The 9,812-nt window shown below is 31.6% G+C and overlaps 1 protein-coding gene across 1 annotated transcript in view; it reads right to left on the reverse strand.

Moving 5' to 3' along the window:
* Positions 1–5,977, reverse strand: part of LOC140452511 (synaptic vesicle glycoprotein 2B-like) — a 109,074-nt gene extending 103,097 nt beyond the window's left edge. The window contains exon 1 of the mRNA XM_072546819.1: positions 5,831–5,977. The gene's annotated coding sequence lies outside the window, so the exon portion shown is untranslated. The remainder of the gene's footprint in view (positions 1–5,830) is intronic.
* Positions 5,978–9,812: the final 3,835 nt, after the last annotated feature.

Genomic DNA, 9,812 nt, shown 5'->3' on the forward strand with positions numbered 1-9,812 from the left:
ACTTTCGAAAATGGAGGCTACGGCCCAATGTAACGAAAACCGAAGTGTGCTGATTCCATCTGAATAATGCCCAAGCCAACAAAAAACTCTTCGTTTACTTTGACAACAGACTGCTCACTCATAACTCAACACCAAAATATCTTGGAGTGACTCTGGACAGAACATTAAGTTTTAAGGAACACCTACAAAGAACGGCAGCAAAACTGAAAACGAGAAATAATATATTCCAAAAGCTATGTGGCACTACATGGTGGTCCTCAGCCTCCGTACTCAGATCATCCGCTCTCGGACTTGTATACTCGGTGGCTGAATATGCTTCCCCGGTATGGCTCAATAGCCAACACACGAAGATTATTGACACCCAATTAAACTAGACAATGCGAATGATTTCAGGTACAATTATACCCACACCGAACTATCGGCTTCCCATTCTGAGTCACATTCCACCGTCGAAACTGCGAAGAAGTCATTCTATTCTCAGAGAATATCGAAAAATCGAGGCTAACCGTCAACTACCCATCCTCCATGATAAGCTTGATATCGAAATAAACAGACTGCGCTCCAGATATCCTTCATTGCTAAGAGCCAACTCCTTACACCAGGAACATTTCAACCGTACCAATGCTTGGAGAAGACAATGGGAGAGCGACTCGCCACAGAAAGCGCACCAAATGGCCTGTATCGATCAGAAACCGCCAGGCTTTGAACTAACCCGCAATACATGGACAACGCTAAACAGAATAAGAACAAGCAGCGGTAGATGTGCTGACAGCTTATATAGATGGGGAAAAGCCTTTACTCCTCAGTGTGACTGTGATGTGCAACGACAGACCGTCCGTTACATTGTTGAAGAATGCCCCCGAAGGTGATTCCCTGGAGTTTTCGATGAGTTCCTGAATGCGACCGAAAATGTTTTACACTATATTAATAATACATTAGATGTTCGTTTGTAATACTTCATGTAACGTTTTATATTAACTTTTAATTATGTGTTCTTATTGTATGCCATACGATAAAAAAAAATGGAGTTTTGCTCGTCAAACGATTTCCGGATTCGAAGTCGAAACATCAACACAAATGTAAAATGTTATTCTGATTACAAACAATTGTGTTTTAATCCCATATAAAATAATATTGAACTTAAACATTGCACAAGAAATCAGTTTCTGAATCACTATATCCATACTTTGTATGACTTTCCGTCATACAAAGAACGTTTAGGCTGTTTTGAATGTAAAATCGTCAGACATATTTATAAAGGCGTGCAGGAAAACGGATTATAGCGCTGTAATTTTAAGCTTTACCACATTTATAGTGAACCCAGTATCGGTAGGTCCTTCAAAATAAACTGGCTGCGATGGCTAGGTCACTTAGAGAGAATGAACGAGATGGAGCCGTCGAAACATATTTATAAACAAAAACCGGATAGAGTGAGGAGAAGAGGCAGACCCAGGCACGATTTAAGGACCAGGTGGAAGACAACTTACGAGTGTTGGTACGAAATTGGAAAACCAAGACGAAGGATAGGAAGGAATGGAAGCTGATGCTAGAATAGGCCAAGACCCACTATGGTTTGTAGAGCCTATGATGGTGTATTTGGCTTGGTAGACCTTTCCACACTGTGACTTAAATATCTTTTATGTATACCCTATATTTCTGTTCACTCCGACAGATATACGCTTCGAAAAATAAACGTTTAACCTAGTCAGATTCCAAAAATACCTGTTTCAGGTATTTATGACATTGGCGAAGAATTACCTGCATTTTTCATCTGCTTTTTCGCAGAATATGCATGTTGATTACGTCAGTTGCTTTAGGAACTGTGTGCACTTCCAAGCTGATACGAACTCATCAATTCTTTCATAGTTTTCAGTGCAGCTGGACTGTCTAAGAGAATACAATATTTTGGCCGAATTGAGTTTTTTCTTTAAGTATACTTATAAGTACACAATTCTATAGCAAAAATATTGTAAGAGTATTTCCGCTTGCTATTTATGGTCTGATGTTAGGACCAGTAATCCCTACTCCTACTCTCTTCTGCGTTTTTAGCCCACCAGTAAATACTTAAGAGCACCTCTTATGATTAGAGCGATTTCGTTTTAAGCTGTTTACAGCATTAAGCATTAATTATTTTGTTTTGTAGACATAATGCACGTGAACATATTTATGGAATATGTTCTTCGAATCCTTAAATCTCAAAGTCCATTCCTCCAACTCATAAAATAATACAAAGAATACATAATATCTCAGAAGTCTTATCTTTAAAGAAATTATAATGTCATTGCTACATAATACTTTTAGGAACCGTTGATTTATGAAAGTCAACCACGTTAACTTACATAAAAATTACTCAAATTAAAAAAAAATGTCTACCAGCTGTCACTCCATACACTCAGGTATTTATTATAAGTTTTTATCATTTCTTTCATAGCAAAATGTATCCGTTTTATGTTCACTTCTTGGAATTCCATGCCTGTCTAATATAATAATTTATTGTAGTACATAAACTTTGATGCAGCAACGTAACAGTATACGTTTGTAAAAAACATTTCAGGTGTTATACAGCTAATTTGATTTATTTTATCAACACAGTCTAAACTATTTTACGTGAATTTTATTACGTTTATGAATATAAATTATTACTTTATTAATAACAAATATCACATGCTATGGTAGCATTACAGAAGTGTCAAAGACTCTTATCAAAAAATACACTAAATAAAATTAAGTAAATACATTGTATTAGACTTCTTGATTTTATTTTTCATTTTATTTTTGTTTTCAAGGAAAGCTGTAAATCTTGATAAAAGTTAAACACAAAATTGTAAAAAATTAAAAAATAATTTTACACAGACGGGCAATGATTTATAAACAAAATATCCGTTTATGCTACTGTTTAAGAATGGTATTAAAAAAAGTAACGTCATAATCATGTATATATATATATATATATATATATATATATATATATATATATATATATATATATATATATATGTAGCTGTATATGTGCTGTATTTATATAGAAACTTTTTTAATTCCTGGGTATTCGGTCTGTTATAAATAAAACACTTTATTATTCCTTGAACGTTCAGCTAAAATACATAATACAAAATACACAATTATGTCTGCACTTTTTAATAGGTTCGAAGATCAAAATTCTATCAATAATAAAACTAATATCAAATATCTTCCCAATATGTATCATAATTTAATAAATTGAGCTGTTTTTTAAACGCACTATTGGTAGATGTTTATAATACGACCCTGAACCACTTCTATTTTGAAGTACTTGTCATATGTATTTAGGGTCAGATACCATGGTAAACTATCAAAAAGTACAGAAAAAATATAATTGTGTATTATGCATGTAATGGCAAATAGTCGAAACGTTTAAACAATATTTAAGTGTTTTATTTATAATAGACCAGCAAACTAAGGAATTAAAACAAGCTCTATTTAAAAATAAAAAGATAAAAGTGGAAGGCAACCATAAATTTCTGACTATTTGGTCGTCATCAGTATGGTGCAGCCAAGTTAGAAAAGGAGCAAATTACCTTGGGGAAGGATCTATAGGAGTCCTGCGAGCAATTATGGAGTACTGTCACAAGATCCTGCATTCCAGTCGGTGACCCTGCACCACAGCCACTGAGGGAGCTATAGCTACCTGAGGAAAAGATCACTACAGCAGCAGTATCTCACTTGTGGCAATAATGTCAACAGACCCTTCGTTCTAGAGCTAATGTTAACTGTGTTAGTTGTAGCTCTAGAACGTAGGGTCTTCTGACATTATTGCCACAATTGGTCACGTTGCTTCTGTAGTGATCCACGGTCACCAGACTAGAATGCAAAGACTAGTAAGGATAAGAATGACAGTATTGCCACCATGGATCGCATGGCTCCTGTAGATCCTTTCTTATGTTAATTTGCTATCTTTTAGCTATTTTTTTTTTGTATTTACGTTGCGAGTTTTGCCAACAATTTTCTCTTATGTATATTATATATATATATATATATATATATATATATATATATATATATATTATACTGCGATATATAAGAGGACATAGAATACAAAATGAGTTATATAGATTGCTCGATTTATATCGCTTATTTCTAAGGATTATTAAGCTGCTGTTACAATGCGTTTGTGGTATATTTTCTATAAAATAAAAGCAATGAAATAAAATGGTAATTTCCAAGAAGGCTTTATTATAAATCAAAAGTTATAAAATAGGTGCAATCTCTCAAAGCTATTCCAGATCAACTAGCTTATACTCGTATGAAAAAATATATTAAAAATGAAAAAAAAATCCTTAAAAACCATATAACGTTGAGCCCCTACACATAACCATAACGATATCGATAAGTTTTATGAAGACATCTCTAAAGCTATTATAGAATATAGTAAAGAAAAAGACATATACACAATCAATTCATTCAGTAATAAAAATTCTTAAGATGGGTGTCAAATATTCTATATACTAAATCAAATATTACAAGAGAAAGATGCCTTGAATAATTAGAACGAATCCGTTACAATAACTATGTATGAAAAGGAATACATGGTAAACATACAAAAATTCAGAAAGAGATTTATTACAAGTGAGCACTTACTAACGATTAAAATTTTAATTGAAATTGGCATACTAAAGATGGATGAATAAAGTACGTAACAGATAAGAAAGAAAGAAATTAGAAAAGTCTGATCTCAAATATTGGTCGAATAAAGCTGATACTTATGTAATATGAACAAGTCAGAGAATCTGAGTGTCGTAAATAAATAAGAACATGTAGATAACTGAATGTACTGTAGAATGAAGTCAAAAGTTAAAAGATCGGTTTTAGACAGCTAATTATATAATGCTAAAGCAGATTTACAAGATTTTTACCCATAGAACATCTTAAGGATATTTTTTTATATACTTAAATCCTTAAAGTTTTAGTTTTCAAGATACGGGGGTTTGAAGTGAAACAAAAATTAGTTAAAATTTTGTGAAAAATTGGACCAATAATTTATGAGCACTGGATAATTTTTAAATCGTTATGTTATTCGCTCCAAGTGTCATACCATGTTTTGGGGGTGTCATATTTGATGTCTTAAAATATTTTTATGTTTATACTATATTTATATTGTTTTCAAATTATTTTAAATCTGTATACCATCAATGTAGTAATTTCTCCATTATGTCTCTTTAAATAAAATAATTGGTCTAATAAATTTATTTTATATCGCACGAGGAAAAAGTCAAATGTTAATCTTGGAGTGGAAAAATCATGGAGATGGAAAAAAACTAATGTGAAAGATTTAATTGAATAAAAATAAAATAGATATAAAAATATTAGCTACACAAAGTAAGATGTTTAGAGACTGAGGGAATAAAACCATAAAAAGCAGGTTGAGCAGAGAAGAAAACGACGTATCTAACATTAGTTGTTTTTTAAGCGATATTTAAATAAGAATATAAAAATTACAACAAAATAAAAAATAGAGCTGTATGAAAAATAATTTGAATAAAATTTTTTTGTAGATGAAATTTATTAGTATATTTATTAATATTAATTAATGTTGAAAATTTACAATTATTGTGAAATTATTTTGTAAGAATAAAAACTGTAATATTTAGCTCAAAATGTGTATACATAGTCCCAAATATTCCAATAATATCACAATTCCAAAGTACTTAAGAAATCTTAGAATAAAAATCATAGCTTTATATTTCTATTAATTTTACCGCGGCCTGCATATGATAATTAACAAATAATTGTAAATAAAAATGTCAGTGACACTATCAAGAATTATAATTTGAAATATTTTGCAATTACTCACCGAAAGTGTTCAGAGATGTGGTTTGTATCACCACTGCAGGGCTAGATGGCCTCCGCAGTATAACTGGCATATGAAAACATCGCCAACTTTATATACTACTTGAAACAATAAGTTATTAACAGACTGATCAAAAAGTAAATAGACATGCGTTGAATCCAAGACTCAGTTTTTAACAATTTAATACCTTAATCTGTAACAAAATATGTGTTTTGTACCCGGTTTTCTCGGAGATATCAAAGTTTTGCGTTATTACACATCGTGGCGTAATTATTACGGTGGTTTTCGTGAACTCACGCACTTCAAACGGATAATTTGTTCCTATTTTTGAACAATCTGTCGCCATAACGTCCTAATTCATTAATTAATTCTCATTGGCGTTGTTCAAAGAGGAAAATTGAAGTCGGAGGTGATGAACGAACTCGTAACCAAAATTTTAAGAAATAAGTAAATACAACACGTAGGACTAAAAAATGTAGATCGATGAAGGAATTATGTAATTGGTGTTATAACCTTGTTGTTTATACAAAAGTGAATGATCCAATTAATATTTATACAAACAGTTACCGTTAGAAGACAGTAATAAAAGTATTAGTGTAGAAAAAGTTTAAAAAATTAAAAACTTTAAAGTGTTGTCAAAAATCATGGAATATTTCATTTCGGCTGAATTTTTAAATGTTTTATTTGATATCCCTAAAATTTATTGGAATAATTCCTCTAAACTATATAAAGAGAATCAAACTCATGGTCTTTAAAAACTACAGAGATACTTGATAACTACAGAATATTAGGAAAGAGAGGGAACTACAGAAACTTAATAACACGGGCAAATAAATTTTTTTTTGAAAACTTTATTTATATAAATATATTATTTTTATAGACTTTTATATGGTGAATCCAAATCTTGTGTTAATTTTTTTATGCCACCCATAGTTTTTGAGAAATCTGCTTTTTCTTAAATAGTATAAAGCCCCTATCTGCTATTGTTCTGAAGCTATTTTCTTGTGGCATTTAAATATAATTTACTATTTTTATTGGATTTTACAATTTTTTTACAATTTTACTTTAATATGTCTATTTTGACGTTTTGAGTTTCACTTCGAAATTCGTTAAAAAAAAAATAATCCGTAAATGGTACATGATGAAGTTAATAAAATGCTAGGTCATTTGATGCATTGTTTGTATATATTTACAGTAGACTATTTATAACAGTGATATAATGATATTATTACAGGTTTTGTAAGTCAGCTAGAATTGATTTTTTTTTCGAAGCTGCTTATATAGCTTTTCTACGATGAGTAGCTCGAAGAACTTCTCGGTGAAATGACCAACAGTGGAAGTAATCCAGGTGACTGTTCAATAAGTGAACAGTCGAGCTCATTAAACATACTAATGTTTGATACTTCTTTAACATGTTTATACATAAAATCATATTTTGGGGTTTTTTATTTCCCAAGAACTTTGTAACCACTTTCTTGAATAATACCCAAGCTTCCTTCTGATTTAGGATCATTTTAGATTCAAAGTTAGGATCAAACATAATTTTTCTAATGTCAGGTTCAACAAAGACGCCTTCTTTTAGTTTAATATCTGAAAGGGGTGGAAACTGTTTGCAGATATTAAGATTCTCTCTCCTGTTGCCGACAAGAATGTAGCGTAGAATCTTTTTAAATAATTTTAAACTGTTTGTCCTTGTTCTAGTGTAGTATTATGTACAATTTATGTTTCAATTTCATGTTTATTACATTCTGCACTTGCTGGATAGCCCAAATTTGACGAAATGCCCCTGATGATGCTGTAGAAAGCGAAAGTACTTGGGCAAGATTTGATTATTACAATTGTGCTCGATATTTGCCTTTAATTTTTTAAAGTTCATATATATATATATATATATATATATATATATATATATATATATATATATATATATATATATAAAATTTCAATCTTAGAAGGTCATGTCGAGTATCGAGAATGGAAAGAATCAGGAATGAGGAAATACGAAACCGTACAGGAATTAGAGATACTCTTTCAGATAGAATACAAGGAAGGCAATTACAATGGTATGGTCACGTGATGAGAATGGAGGAGGAGCGGTGGCCAAAGAAAGCCTTAATGTATGTTCCGCCAGAAAGAAGGAAAAGGGGAAGACCACCAATTTCCTGGAGAAGAGAAATTACAAAAACAATGCAATCTAGAGGCTTAGAAGAGGGAGATTGGAGAGATAGGAAAAGATGGAGGCTGAAATGCGGGAAGCGGCAATCGCCGTAGGACCCCCGTTATATGATGATGATATAATTTCAACGCGGTCTTGGAATAGAATAGACCATTTCGAAAGGCTTTAATAGATCAGAGAACTAAATATTTTCCCGTGACATTTGTTGACACAGGTATCTAACAACTGCTTTTCATAGATTTGGTGATAACAATATGTATTTAACAAAATATGCAAAAGATTAAACGTCATTTTTTACTTATAAACAATATAGGTATAAAGAATCTATTTGATTTTAAATACTAAAGATATTTAAACTACATACATATATGAAAAAGTGACTTACTGAACAAGCATAGAAAATCCTTTAAAATGAGAGTTTCCAAAGTTATTTTCATTAACTCGTTACTTAATTATTGCAAAAATAGCTTTAAAAGTTGATTTTTGAAAATAATTAATAACTTTTCTGAAACTGCACAAAAAAATTGATTTTGCTTGAGAATAAGGACCATGTCACAAAAATTTCAAGAAGTTTCACTTAATAGTTATTGTAAAATTGCAATTGTTTATCCCAAAAATTTTTTTGTACAACGTTATTATGCGTAAACTATTGGGTCTGCATTAGTTCTGAAAGCATCAGATTGATGAAAAAGGCTTATTTTATCAAATTAAAATATTTAAGGATTAAAAAGTTTATGTTAAAAACAATTCCAAAAAACATAATGTCCTACGACCCTTAAAACCCCTTTTTTCATAAATTCAGCAGGGCTTTGCTTATAAACAATAAGTAATTTAAAAAACCATTGGAAACATTAAAATTTCAAGTTAGGACAAAAAAAATTAAAAAAGATTTATACATGATGCTCCAAAGATAAAGGATTTAAAAGCGAAGCGATTTTACAATTTCGTTAGATACTGAAATGTCTTTAAAGTTAGCATATCCATTTAATAATGTCGAATTTAGACCAACACTACAATTTATTGCTAATTTATTACGGAAAGAAAAAAAATATTGCTGTATCCGCTTCCGAGAAACAGTGGGTATGCTAACTTCACTGTAAAGCTAGCATAGCCATAGCTATATCTCGGCAAGGAAAAAGGGTACAGGACCCATCTTGGCGGCATATTTTATTGCTAATTAATTGCTGTTGATTGGTATATTAACCAATCCCCGAAAGCTACCCCATCATCCCCTAGCTCAAAACACACCCCCGGAAAACCGAGACATCGGCCAAAAAGCGAAGCACAAGGAAATGATTGCTAACTTAAAATCTTAAATAATAAATTAACCAAAAACTTCAAGAGACGAGGTCCAACCTGGACACCAGATAACTTGGAGATCATTGCTGTCGTAATATTGGTGTGCAGCAACCCCGAAAACGCCCCGAGTAATTACTTTTGACTGATTTCGAATAAAAATAACATACAACTCAAGGAGTCGAGTGTTTTTCTTTAATTTGCTAAAATACTAACACAAATAATTTTATTCCATAAGTGGTTTTCAATCTGTATAATTAAAAAATTTGTTGGATATTAATTATCTGAACAAATGGATTGGAAGGAGAGGTCCTATTGAGTGGCCACCGAGGGCACCAGACTTACCGCTACTTGACTTTTTTCTATGGGGTTACCTTAAGTCAGTTTTTTATAAAACTCAACCTGCGTCACTTGGGGACTTGCGAGAAAGAATTGAGCAAGCATTTCGCGCTATTACTAGAACAACATTTGCCAAAGTTCCTGCAGAATTTGAAAATAGGCTGTATTATTGTT

Source organism: Diabrotica undecimpunctata, chromosome 10, assembly GCF_040954645.1.
Source record: "Diabrotica undecimpunctata isolate CICGRU chromosome 10, icDiaUnde3, whole genome shotgun sequence".
In the NCBI taxonomy this organism is placed as follows: Eukaryota; Metazoa; Arthropoda; class Insecta; order Coleoptera; family Chrysomelidae; genus Diabrotica; species Diabrotica undecimpunctata.